We start from the raw sequence: 13,797 nt of genomic DNA on the forward strand, positions 1-13,797 counted from the left end.
TAATTGATAAATATATTCCCCTTATTTCTGACCTTAGACCTTGACCTAGACTTCAATGGAGTTCTTCTATTTAGGAGAGAGAAAGAAGAGAGAAGGAAGAGCAATTATGTTTTGGGAATTATGAGAGTTGGGTTTAGTTTAATAAGGTTAGGGGATTTATATAAGTCATTAACTAACTTAATTAGACCTCCATTAAACCCTAGATAATTAACTAACCACCTAATTAATTAATTGGATTAATTAAAAACGTGGCAGCCAAAACAGTGACCTGACTTACGAGACCCCGACCTACGGGCCGTAGGTTAGTCAGCGGCCAGTGTCCCTTCCGTGCTGCACATCCGTAATTTTGGTTAGAGACTTGCCAAAATGACCCTTTACGAAATTGAATAAGGGACCATCGATAGTGTCCATCGATGACTTGTTTATTGGCCTACGCTTCATTGGTTGTAACCGTCGCTGGCACAGTCTTTCTACAGCTTTTAGCCAAATAGGAACGGTCGTCCACAACGACCCTTTGGTTAGTTTTGGGAAGAAATTTTTTTTGGTATGATTTTTTTAAATTTGGTTGATTTTTTTTAATTCCAAATTAATTCAGGTGATTTTTTTTAATTTTGCGCAGAAATTTAACAAATATCAGGTTAGTCGTTAGGATCGAGATATATGTACCGTAGTTAACTTAAAGGATATATATGCACCATAATTTTGACGAGAAGGGTATTAACGTCCTAAAACTATAATGAAGGGTATAAGTATACAATTTACGAAACTTGAGGGTGAATTTGTCCTTTTCCCTTTATTTATTATGATTCAGTTGTGCTGCCCATGACTTGAGAAAGGTATGTTGACAATTCTAAAGACCCTGAACCTATAGTTGTTACACCAATAAGCAATATACTTAGCGATAGTTTTTTCTACAGTAAGAAATGTTCGAGGGGATGCATGAAGTTGTCCATTGGAGATGGGGTTTTTGAAATCCTTGTGGAACATCACATTTGCATATAGGCATCTATATTTTGTATAAACCTAGGGACTTGTACATGATCTATGTGTTGTATATTTACATTAAATTTTGAGGGCTAACTCGATCATGTCACCATGGGTTGTAATATAAGAATGCAATATGTTTTGTTCTATTGGGGTGTGTAATCACATGTCTTGTAATATATTAATTTTCTACTTGTTTTGAATGATTGTGTGAAGCATGAACCACCTAATTTGGGAACTCGAAAGTCGGTAATATTCTTTTTTATATGACTTTTGCAGTGTGAGGATAATATATGAATAAAAATCTCCTAATTTATTTGCTTAGATAATTTTGAAGGGTTGTTCCACCATAAGTTAAAATTCTGCACAATATCAATTTGACATCAAATAAATGTAAAGATGAGTAGGATGCACATCCTTAACTAATCCTTTTTTTTGTATATGAACCTGGCTCAGCTACTAGATTAAATTTGTTAATCGCTTTTGAATGTCACATGTATTAAATTAGGTCTCTTCATTAAAGGATAGTACTTCCGAAAGAGGGTCGCTACATATCCGGATTAGATGAGCTCTGGAGGTGAAAGAGAAATCATTGTAATATTTTTGGATGGTTATGAATAATTAAACATGGTAAATATTAATGTGTAGATAATCAATTTTTCCAATATTTATTATTATTATATTTTAGTGAGAGTCCTGTCACGATCCGAGTTTACACCCTGAATGTAGCTGATAGTCAAGAACCATTGTAGATCCTCAAGCGAACTCTTATCCTGGCTGACTACAAGTTGAAAACTAACTTAAGCATGTTAAATATTAACAAATAAATAAACATAATAACTCAAATACAAAGCTTTAACTTAAAAGATTTAACTCTAAATAAAAAAATATATAACATTGCAAGAAAATAGGTGACTTAAGACTTTAGAAAATTTAATAAAATAAATAATAAATACTTCTTAACTATAATGCATATCTATGAAACCTCTAAGTGGTAATGGTGGAAGTCGGAACAAGACTCATGACATCCTAAAAAATGATATAACTTAAAGATAAATGAAATCCTCTGAAAGCAAGGAGGATCACCATAGTTGTCTCGAACTCTTAGAGGTATTAAAGATACCCCCATTGATGATCCTATTACATGTGTCCCCATCATGAAAAGATGCAGGACAAATGTCTCAGTACGTGGAATGTATGAGCATGTCAAGAGAATTCAAAAACGTAAATGTAATCTTGATCTTTAATGAAAAGGAAATATACTTACCTCTTTTCAAACTTACCTATCTCAAGGAATAATAATCGATACTCAAAGCTACTCAAAGTTACTCGAGTCAGAAGTACAAAATACTTAAGGATAATGCAGTAGTAAAAGAGTCAATATATAGAAATCTTGATAAAATAGTAAAATAAACTTAGTTCGTTAAAGAAAATACATTAACAAATAAAATTTACTTATATATTAAAGTACTATAATTTCTGTGGGAGATCCTCTAACCTACAAGCACCACTATGAGCCTAAGTGATGATATTATTTTACCTCACGCTTCCAAGGAATGTCATATACCTTGCCAGGGGTATAGAAACATATTACTAAATGGATCCACTGGTCTAAGCTAAAAAACACTAAGGAATCATCTAAAAAGTATGGCCCTCTTATACACATTATGGCTACATGGTTTATGGTGACTTGAGTTAATATGAACTCGCATCCCCATATCGGTGCCAAATAATACTCCTAAAATATACTTAGCTAATGTGTTTCTAAAAACAAAACTCTTTCTTTGGTTCGAGATAATTACTCAAAACATAGCTTAAAAGCTCTCATTAAATTGATGTTCTCTTTCTTGCTCAAAACTCTTTCGGATTTCTCAGTTTCCTCTCGTCTTAAATGTGAAAAGAACTTAATATGGGGAATACTAAGTTCCCAGATATCATTTTAAAGAAAATTTACATTACTCTTGCTCTTTAGTCAACTTCAAAGAATAATTATTAAAAAAAAGTTAAAACATTTGTAAAAGACTTCTTAAAATATGGTTCCTACCTAATTTTTGAACGTGATCAATTCAATGCAAGGTTTGGAATAACCATAGATAGTACTCAATAATTCGAAATCAAGAACCTAAATGATACTACTAATTTCAATATTGCTCAACTCTGTGTGTTCATGTGGAATTATCAGCACGAAATACTAAACTCAAGGACTCAAAGATACTTCTCATCTCAAGAACGTTCGACTTATAGGGTTCAATGATACTACTAATTTCAATATTGTTCAACTCTTCTTAGTCTCTTACTTATTTACACAAAAATTAACTCAAAGCGGTGATAGATCTCAAAGGATTCACAATTGAATCCAAAGGTTTCCTTGAACTCTACTCTAAAATCTATTGAATGTAAATTATGAATTCAAGATTTATGGTTCATGATATGAAGCATATCTTCGTAATAAAGTGGAATGATGAATACATTTGCCTTACTTTCATACTCACTTTCTCGAGACCTGAAACAAATTGTTAGAAATTGTAGAAGACTCTTCAAACGGACTCAATGAGTCTTTTTTAAAATTATTAGAAGAACTCTTAACTTTACATTGAATTTAATTATGAATTAAGGGTTATGATCATGTGATGAATTATTTCTAGGTGTGTGCAAGTAGATTAGAGTGATTAGAATCGAAGGGAGTGAAGGTACACATTAAATGAGCTCAAACAAGATAACCAACAAAAAGAGTTGGGGTAGGCGACCCTAGCGTGTTCTAGACGCGGGGATCCAGCCCATAACATCAAAGGCTGCATATGAGTGCATTGCAGTGGCGTCGCCCCATCCCTTCTGGTATATTTGGGGCATGCCGCGTCAGCCATTCCCCAGACCATGTTCGACGAATTGTGCCTCTCGTTTTCTGATCCAAAATCGCTCTTAATCGATTTATTTTCTCAATATTTCTTTAGATTCAATTATCCAACCTAGGTACACATTGATCCACTAAAAACAGTAACAAAAAATTACTTTTATCAGAAGAAATCATCAAAACACCAACAAAACATGATTTAGAATGAACCTTAAGAACACTTCTCTAGAAATTAAATCCTTCGACATTTTAAAGGTAAATAATGCTTAAAATAACATGCTTAGCGTGTGGGTGAACAAATTCTGGAAGCTTACATACTTTTTAGGGATTAAACCCAAGGAAAAGATTTGCAACAACACTCAAGAATCTCGACAAACTCTTGATCCTCTCCTCTTTTCTCTTCTTTTTTCTTCTTAAACTCTCCACTAAAATCCTAGGCATATATTATGATTATAAAACTGAACCTAATCATCTTATACCCCTAAATATTACTAAAAATGAATTAAATATGATTCGGTAAGAAAAAGACCAATATGCTGCTCAAAATCCTATTTGGTCTTTCCTTATATAGACAACCTAATTAGAATGGATATATCACCCTCATTCAAACTCCAATATGAGAAAAATCATTGGAATGATAAAGATAATTAAAATATCATTCTTATGGCATATAGTAGAAGACCTAACTCATCATGAGATAGGAGTTATGGGTATTTGATGTAAATCCAACACTCAAATTTAGCTATACTTGAAAATTTTCAGTTTTTTCTATTTCCAATTTAGTTCTTTTAAGACGACAAGGTGCTACATCTAGTAAACTTAAAACATAAGAAATTTTAGTTCCTTGGTAAAATCTCATTCACTACGAAGAACGACTCGAGTCTTAGTTCAAATTTTTCGGGGTGTTATGTTAACTCTCTCTTGTGGTCCCTCAAATGACAGTTGGACTGGGTATCAAATGTGGTTACTCTTTCTAGGTTTGAGTCTAATGGTCTACTCTTACTATACTCAAGGTTAACCCAAATCCTTAAGTTTGTGTTCTATACCACTTTATAGGAAATCACATCCAAAAAACTATTACTCTTTACCATCATATTCAAGATTAGTACTCTAACAACTCCTTGGACTCCTACCAACAAACTCCTTCAGAACCAATAGAGTGTTCTCATATAACTATTTCCCATAGGAAAAACTTATCCTTCTCTTTCTAACATCACTCCATTACTAAAGGACCTCTGAAAGGATATCTCTTATTCTCTCTAGAACTCATTAATATCTTACTCTCAAAATCATGACTTGATTTCTCATCTCGTCATATCCCCCTTAGGTCTAATGTAGCGTCCCGAGCCTACACCCTGGACGTGATCAGCACTCAAAGAACATTACTGGTCCCAAGCAAACCAGTGGCGTAGCTTACTTACTCAACATAAGACATAAAGCAACAAAGATAAGTTCATATCATAAACTTGAATATCATAAAAAAACATTTAACTGGATATTAAGATAAACTCATGTCTCAACATCGAATAATGACAATGAAAAGACCAAAAAACTAATATCTTACTCTCTATGAAACCTCTAAAATAACTGATATTGAAATTGGAAAATTCCTACAAAATCTTAATGAACTAAAACTAATACTGAAAGCAATGAAATGGATCCTCTGATAATCAAAGAGGCTCACCAACTAACTCTGAACTGCTCACTAGTGCGTTGGATGCCAATCCTAGTTACCTATGTCTGCATCATAATACGATGCTGGCCAACTTGCATCCGTACAATGAATCTATGAGTATGCGATTTGGAATTCTAAAAACAACATAGGCTCGAAAGGAAATCTGAATAACTTACTTGGCTCAAATCAACTTTACATGTATGGACTCATTTAAATATAATGCAGTTTAAAACAAGTGCAATATAAAGAAAGTTGTTTCAAAATATGGTGTTAACTCCATATGTATGCAATGATACAATATAAATATCAGACGTATTTAATAATTCAAATAAACTGTGTATCTAAAATACAATTAACTTATGTGGAAGTTTCTCTATCAGAAAACTATTACTTAAGTGATATAGTGATGATACAACATTTTGCCTCACGCTGCAAGGGCCGTCCTATACCATGGCATTAGAATAGAATCTGAACCACTAAGTGTATCCACTATTCTATGCTAAAAAACACTAAAGGAATTATCTAAAAAGTATGACCCTTTTCTACCCATGGGGCTACATGGTTTATGGGGGATGTGAGTTTCCTGAACTCCCCCCATATCGGTGCTAAATACTACTCCCAAAAATAATATAATATTAGCTCTTATGTTTAAAACATATTTACTTCTGTCATATAAGAATATTGATCAAAAAAATATCTCATAGGCTACCTTGGAAATAAAAGTTCCTCTCTTTCTTTATTATGAAAGCATCTACTCTTTTCTGAAAACTAGCTCAAAGGCTCTTTGGAAATCTTAGTTTCCTTTCGTAGTTAGATGTGAATATATTTAATATCTCGTTTGTAATACATAGTCCACACATATGTTTGAAGAAATTAAATTTATATCTGAACTCTTTGCTTAAATCACCTCGACCTTTAAACCTTAAGTCGAAGTTAAAACATTTATAAAATCCTTTTCAAAACTTGGATAAACTTCTCTTGACTTGACTCTTACATTTACATGAATTGACTCTTAAATCTTCTTGAGTTGAATAATGGATTCAAGGATTATCATTTGTGATAGGAATTTAATTATGATGTTTAGGAATGATTTTAGATAGCTAAACATGAGAATAGTCACAAAAAACTGTCTTGGAACAAGTCCGCGACACGGAGATGTTGTAAATAATTACTCGCAAAATTTAATTTTGAGAAAGAGGAGTCCGCTTCCTAACCGCGACACAGAGCAACTATTTTCTCATTAGGGGAGCAAGTCTGTGACGCGGACTTGCGTGCCAGATCCTGCTCGAAATTTTCTTCTTCGTTTTCAAGGCCAGATTCCCGTAAACTTCGACTATTGTGGTCAAATTCATTTTAGATTATGATACCAAACATATGTACTCAATAACCTAACTCAAAACAACTCTAAAACATAACGTAAAGATCTCAGAAACACCAAAATTCAGACAATTTCAAAACTGATACAAATTCAAGAATAGTTGTTAAGAGCACCAATATTAAAGCTCATTTACAACGAATTGCGCTGAACTAAACATGTTTTGCGCGTGGGTGAATGAAACTGACACTATGAAAGACTTACATACCTTGTAGAATAAATTCCTCGGCAATCCAAAACCAAATTCGATCGTTCTTGGTAACTCTTGCTTTTCCTCTTCCCTTTTCTCTTGTGTTCTTTCTCCAAATGCCTTAATTATATTTTTCAAAAGTGTAAACTGAACTGACCCAGTTTATTTACCCCAATTAATTTACTAAAAATGGATTTAATTAGATGGATAGGAAAAGACCAAACTACCCCTCTAAAATATAGATTGCCAATTCCTTAAAAAAACATCCAAACTTCCAAAGGGATTACTCATACGAACTCGAAATCGTGCAAAATCTATGGCGTTGAAAGATCCTTCCACGAGCTATCTGACCATATCAAGAACTATTGCTCCTAAATCATCCCGAGCTAGAAGTTCTTGCTACTTGATGTTGACCAAAAAGTCACTTTCTCCTAACTTTTAAAAAAATCAGATTTTTAATTAATTTCCAAAATGAAAATTTCAAGTTCTTAGTTTCTTCCTAGATATTTCTCATTGTGAGATGTTACAATATGTCCCCCTTGGGAATATTCGTTCTTGAGTGAGATTAGTCTTACTTGTCTAAGGGTGGTAACATCAAGCTTATACACCCAACAATCAAATGCCAACAAGCAACATGCTCACTCATAATTTAAAGAATACTAAGAGGAGATTTTGTACCTTGGTCTACATTTATTCCGGATTCAAAGAGATGCGGATATCTCTTCATCATATCCTCATCAGCTTCACAAGTAATATCTTCAACAAATTCATTCCTCCAAAGGACTTTGTTGATGCTACCTCTTTGGTCCTCAACTTACTAACTTGGCGATCTAGAATATGATCAGTAATATCCTCATAAGATAATCTATCATTGATCTAAATACTTTCAGTGTATATGATCAATGAAAGATCGCCCATGCACTTCTTCAACAAGGAGATGTGAAATACTGGATGAATCATTACTAACTTTTGTGGTGGCTCCAACTCATAGGTTACATTGTCAAACACCATAAAACCATAATATAATTAATATTATACTGGGGACTAATCTTCCCCTTCTTACCAAACACCATTACATCCTTCATGGGTGAAACTTTTAGATATACCCAATCATCTACTTCAAACTCTAAGGCCCTTCTCCTAACTTCACTATAGGATTTCTAATGACACTATGCTGTCTTTAATATCTCTTGAATCACTTTCACCTTCTCCATAGCTTGATGGACTAAATCTGGTCCTACTAACCTAGCTTCACTAACTTCAAACCATCTTATAGGAGATCTGAACCTTCTAACATAAAGAGCTTATTATAGAGCCATTGTGATTCTAGAGTGGTAACTATTGTTGTAAGCAAAATCAACGGTAGGTAGGTGGTAATCCTTATTACCTTTTAAATTTATCACGAACTCTATGAACATATCCTCTAAATTCTGAATAGTGCACTCTTCTTCACAATCTATCTAAGGTTAGAAGGCAATACTTCAGTTCACCTTGGAACCCAAGTCTTTCTGAAAGGATTTTTAAAATTGTGCAGTAAATGGTGCACCTATATCTGAATAAATGACATTTGGACCCCATTGAGTTTTACAACCCCATGAGTATATAATCTCACATAATCTTTTGCTGAATGGGTAGTGTTTACCAGCAAAAAGTGAGAGGATTTGGTCACTCTATCGACAATCACCCAAATGGAATCATGTGGCCTGGGACACCTTGGTAAACGTGTGATGAAGTCCATATTGATCATCTCCAACTTCCATTTTGGGAAGTTGTATATCATAATCTAAACCACTAGTCTTTTAGTTCCCTACTTTCACTTCTTGTCAACTCTGACACTTAACAACAAATAATGTAATGCCCTACTTCATACCACTCCACCAATATGCTTCTCCCAATTCATGATACATTATTGTGGAACCCTGATGAATAGAATATCTTCTTATTGAAGCTTCAATGTCCTTCAGTTAAGGTCAGGGTAGAGAGAGAATTTTACAGAATGGTGAGAGCAATTGTGTTTTGGATTTGGGATTTGTTTTTGATGAGGGAATGAGTGTAACATAACCTAAACTCAATGTAAATTAAACCTCTAAAATACCAAAAATTACCCTCACTTAGTTGGACTTTTAAATAGAAGTCCAACTTGACTTTAAACTTGGAACCCTATCAAGTTTTCACGCCCCACTTCACGAGCCATGATGAGATCAACGACTTATGGTAGTGCTCGTGAACTAGGAGTTAGTAGCCTCCTGAAAAGACCACAATCCTAGACTCTAAGTGAAGTTCACGACCATCTCTTCTTGCCCGTAATCATGCACCACGTCCCATCAAGTGGCTCATGGTGCCTTGTGAAGTAGCCCCTCCAAAATTCTCTCCACTCAAACAAACTTATGAAACTACACACCCACCTTCACGACTCGTGGAGTGGAACACGAGTCGTGGTACCCCTCGTGAAGGTTAAGGCAGTGTCTAAGTCACTTGGAGCTCCTTTCTCCATGGCTAAGGCAACTCCACGACTAACTAGGCGGGTCATGAAATTGACCACAGTTTTTGGTCTCGCCCGTTGAGCTTGAGGCAGTAGCCTCTCTTTTGGGGAAGCCTTTTCTCTTGGCCTTGGCTTTCCCCTTAAGGTAGGCACTCCTCCAATGGCCTTGACCTCTTTAATACCTATTTAGGTCCGTGAACACATAAGCATCATATTTTTCATGGTTAAGCCCCTAAAGGATTCCTTTGAACCACATAACTAGTAATAGCACCTCACTAGCTTAGCTTACTAGTTCATTGGACGTCAAGGTCGATTCTTGACGTTTAGGCATCAATACTTCCTTACCATGTTAATCCTATTCTTTTCAGCCTAGAATTATCATTGTTCATTATGTGAGGCTCTAGTCTAGGTCAGAAGATTTCTGGGGTGTTATACTAAAATCAGAGGCGGCATATGGGCGCACTGCAGGGGAGTCGCCCCATCCCCCTGGGTGCCTCAGAGGCGCGCCGTGCCATCCTCTCTGAACGCCATGTTCGACAAATTTCTCCTCTCGTCTTGTTATCCTAAATCTCTCTTACCGTATTTATTTGTGCAAGTTTTCTTTAGATTAAATTTCCCAACCTAGGTACACACTTATCCACTCATAACAATTACATTCATCTTAAGAAATCATTAAAACCTCAATAAAACAAGATCTTGAAAGAACTTCAAGAACACTTCTCTAGAACTTAAATACTTCTACTTTTAGACTAAAATCACGCTGACAAAAATATGTTTGGCGGGTTGGTGAAAAAATCCAGCACTATGGAAGAAGGAATACCTCTTAGCGATTAAACCCATAGTGAAAATCCGAAACAAAATGCAAGAATCTCGACGAACGCTTGATCCTCTCCTTTTTTCCCCTTTTTCACTTATTGAACACTTAATTAAAACCATAGGCCTATATTAGGATTATATATCTAAACCCAATCATATTAGACATCTCAAGCATTGCTAAAAATAGAAAAAAATAATTCGTTACGGAAAAGACCAAAATACCCCTGTAAAATCCTTTTTTGACTTTCCTTATCCAGACAACCAACCTTTGAATGAACATATCTCTCTCATACGAACTCGAAACAGGACAAACTCGGTGGAGTTTGAAAGATATTTCCTACATAATCTTGTAGAACACCAAACTAATTGGAGATAGGATTTATGGGCGTTTGAAGTCGACCCAAAACTCCAATGTAGCTTAACTTGCAAAATTTCAGCTTTTTGCTATTTCCAATTTAGTTCTTTTTCAAGCTCAAGGTGCTACATTTAGTGGCTTAAAACTTTAGAATTTGTCATTCCTTGGTAAAATCTCACTCACTACGAAGAATAACTCGAGTAATAGTTTGAAATTTTCTGGGGTGTTGCAAATCCAAATTTTACCTAATCCTTCATGGGTTTGGTTAATCTTTTTACGTCTTTTTCCCGCACTTATCAATAGCCCCCAAAATTCTTCTTGGAAGGGGCCTCGACTTATGACTTTGATGAAAGGAGAATATACATCAGAGCATTAACGGAATTGAGAATCATCAATTTTTCTTCTATTGATTAATCAATAGTTGTATTTATGTTTAGGAGATTTTTGTATTCAACCACTCAAAAATAATTTAATTACGCTCCATAGGTATAGTTTGCTGATTATGATTCATAGCTACATGTCATAGGAAGTAGAGTGGCGATCGATATTGAGAGAGGGATGAGAGAGGCGAGCGAGAGAGGGTAGAGAGTGGGAGAGTGGTAATTGTATATGTATATCAATTGAATAATTATATATATGTAACTGGTATACATATGTATTTGAAAATCTGGCTAGCAAGATTGAGAAATTGAAGAGAAAGGCAATTGAGATTCGGAGAGGCAGGAGAGAGATAACCAAGGTTGAGAAAGGGAGGAGAGAGGCAAGCCAGACAGGGCTATATTTGTATAATTGGCATTTTATTTGTTTAATTCACGGGTAAGTTGTATATTTTACTTATGTTTGTATAATTAAATAATATAAGGTCTCAATGAGCATGCTCAAACTAACAAATTCATACAAACATAAACATATAAAATTTAAACAGTTATACAAATTATATTATACAAATTAAATTATATAATTGAGATTAACATAAAATAACTGCATGTTTATATACACTTTAAATTTAAAATATACACAAAAATATTGAATGTAAATTGTGATAAAACTGAAAAAACTAAAGGAAATCACTGTCATATGAAAACATAAGCCAGCGTATACAAATACGAATCAAATGAATAATTGTTAGTTGCTAATTATACAAATGTGACTAATTATAAAAACTCAAAATCATCCCACATAATTAATGGTTAATGTTAATTGCGAGATGTTAATTATAGCAAACAATAGCTATGATTACTAATTAAATACTATAAATTTGTTTCATCATATAATTTTCTCTATGTAACATCAATTTGATTGCTATTATGAATATGAGTTGCCTAAATTTTACTTTCTAAGATTTATATCCCATTTTATATGTGATAATTTATTTTTTATATGCTCATGATCAATGACACTAGTCTACAATATGAGTGTCTACGAATTGAAGATATTTTAGTAACCCAACAAAGGGTTGGGGTCGTGTCTTAAATGAGTGTAGTGAAAGTAGTAGCTCCTTAGAATGCTTTCCCAAAGAGTGGAAATTTAAGAAATTTTTTAATATTAAAACATAACATTAATTTATGACACCAAAGTGTAAAACATAAAAAAAGGGCTTTGTCACAGGTAGTAGAATAGCAAATTTTATTTTTTTTTAAAACAAGTATGGGAGAGAGTTCGTTGGCTGTGATAGTTATATATGAAGATACAAGTGGTGGGTACATGCTTTCGGTAGCTAATTTCACAAGACAGTGGTGACTAGACTAAGCTTTAAGTGAAAGCAAATTCCCTCTCGGGCAACATACCCCATATCAAATGGGTTCCTCTAAGACACCTACTCATATAAACTATCCAGCCTATGCCTTATCCATCCTTGAACATTCAACGGGAGTGCTCGGATATGGGACTAGGCCTCACCATCTCGGACTGAACCTCATGTCGACCCATTCCTTAGGAGATCAGTCTGGTAGTCTTAGTTTCACATCCCCCTCCTCCAGCAAGTAAAAAAAAATGGGTAGTTTTGTATTTGCAACTACAAACCCAATAGATCAAACCACAACTACTAGGTGAAATCACTATTAAAAATGTTATCTAAGCTACAACCAAGCAAGACCCAACAAATTAATCAACCCATAATTCCTAAATCACACCCCAAGATTATGGCTTTTAGCCACACATCAAGTAATAATTAAATATACTTAAAATGATAAAGAAATCAAGTGGGTATAAAAGATTAAACCTTAAAAGCAGCAAAGAAAGGTAAATGGATAAGACCCACTTCCAAAATTGAAAGAAGAACTTCTTTCTTCAAGCTTCTACAAATCACGCTCAAAACTTGAGAAAAAAATACAAGAACAAAGTTTCTAAACTAAAATATCAAGTGTAGAATGTTTCACTTCTTATTTTTTTGTATCTAATTAATATAAGAGTTCTATATAGACTTCACAATTGTGCTGGAGAATCTTTTTAACATATTAAGTCGTGATTCGGCAAGTGGTTGTACACTGGCCCTTCATTCGGTCCATTGCCGCTTACACGATGCTTTCCTTGTTTATTTTTTCTCGATTCTTAGGAGGTAATATTCCGCTTCATGCAAGTGATCGGTGATATACCGTCTGCTCTTTTTCTTCATATTTTCATCCATATTAGTCAGGGATCACATGTTGTAATAGAAGGTGTAATGTTGCTATACAGTGGATTGCGAAGTGTGCTTGGTGATGCGCACCTTTTGCATCTTCAACTCTTTTACTCCATTTCACACCTTTGTGTACATGCTCGTACCAAATCTTAAAATACCTTATACTTTGGAGTTCTTATCAGATATTGAGATAAAATACACAATCGAGTACATTATTTGCACTAAAATAATTCCGTAGATTAGTTCAATTTGAAGGCTCATCAACACCCCCAACTTAATATTTTACTTGTCCTCAAGTAAAATTCAATTTCAGCCATTCAAGTAGGATGACTCAAATTGCTACACAAGACTCAATCATGAATATACACAACAAGACTCAAATTAAACATGCATATCTCAACTGTATACTGAAACATTCAAGTTTTAACACAACATTACCAAAGATTCTA

This window comes from Solanum pennellii, chromosome 9 (assembly GCF_001406875.1).
Source record: "Solanum pennellii chromosome 9, SPENNV200".
In the NCBI taxonomy this organism is placed as follows: Eukaryota; Viridiplantae; Streptophyta; class Magnoliopsida; order Solanales; family Solanaceae; genus Solanum; species Solanum pennellii.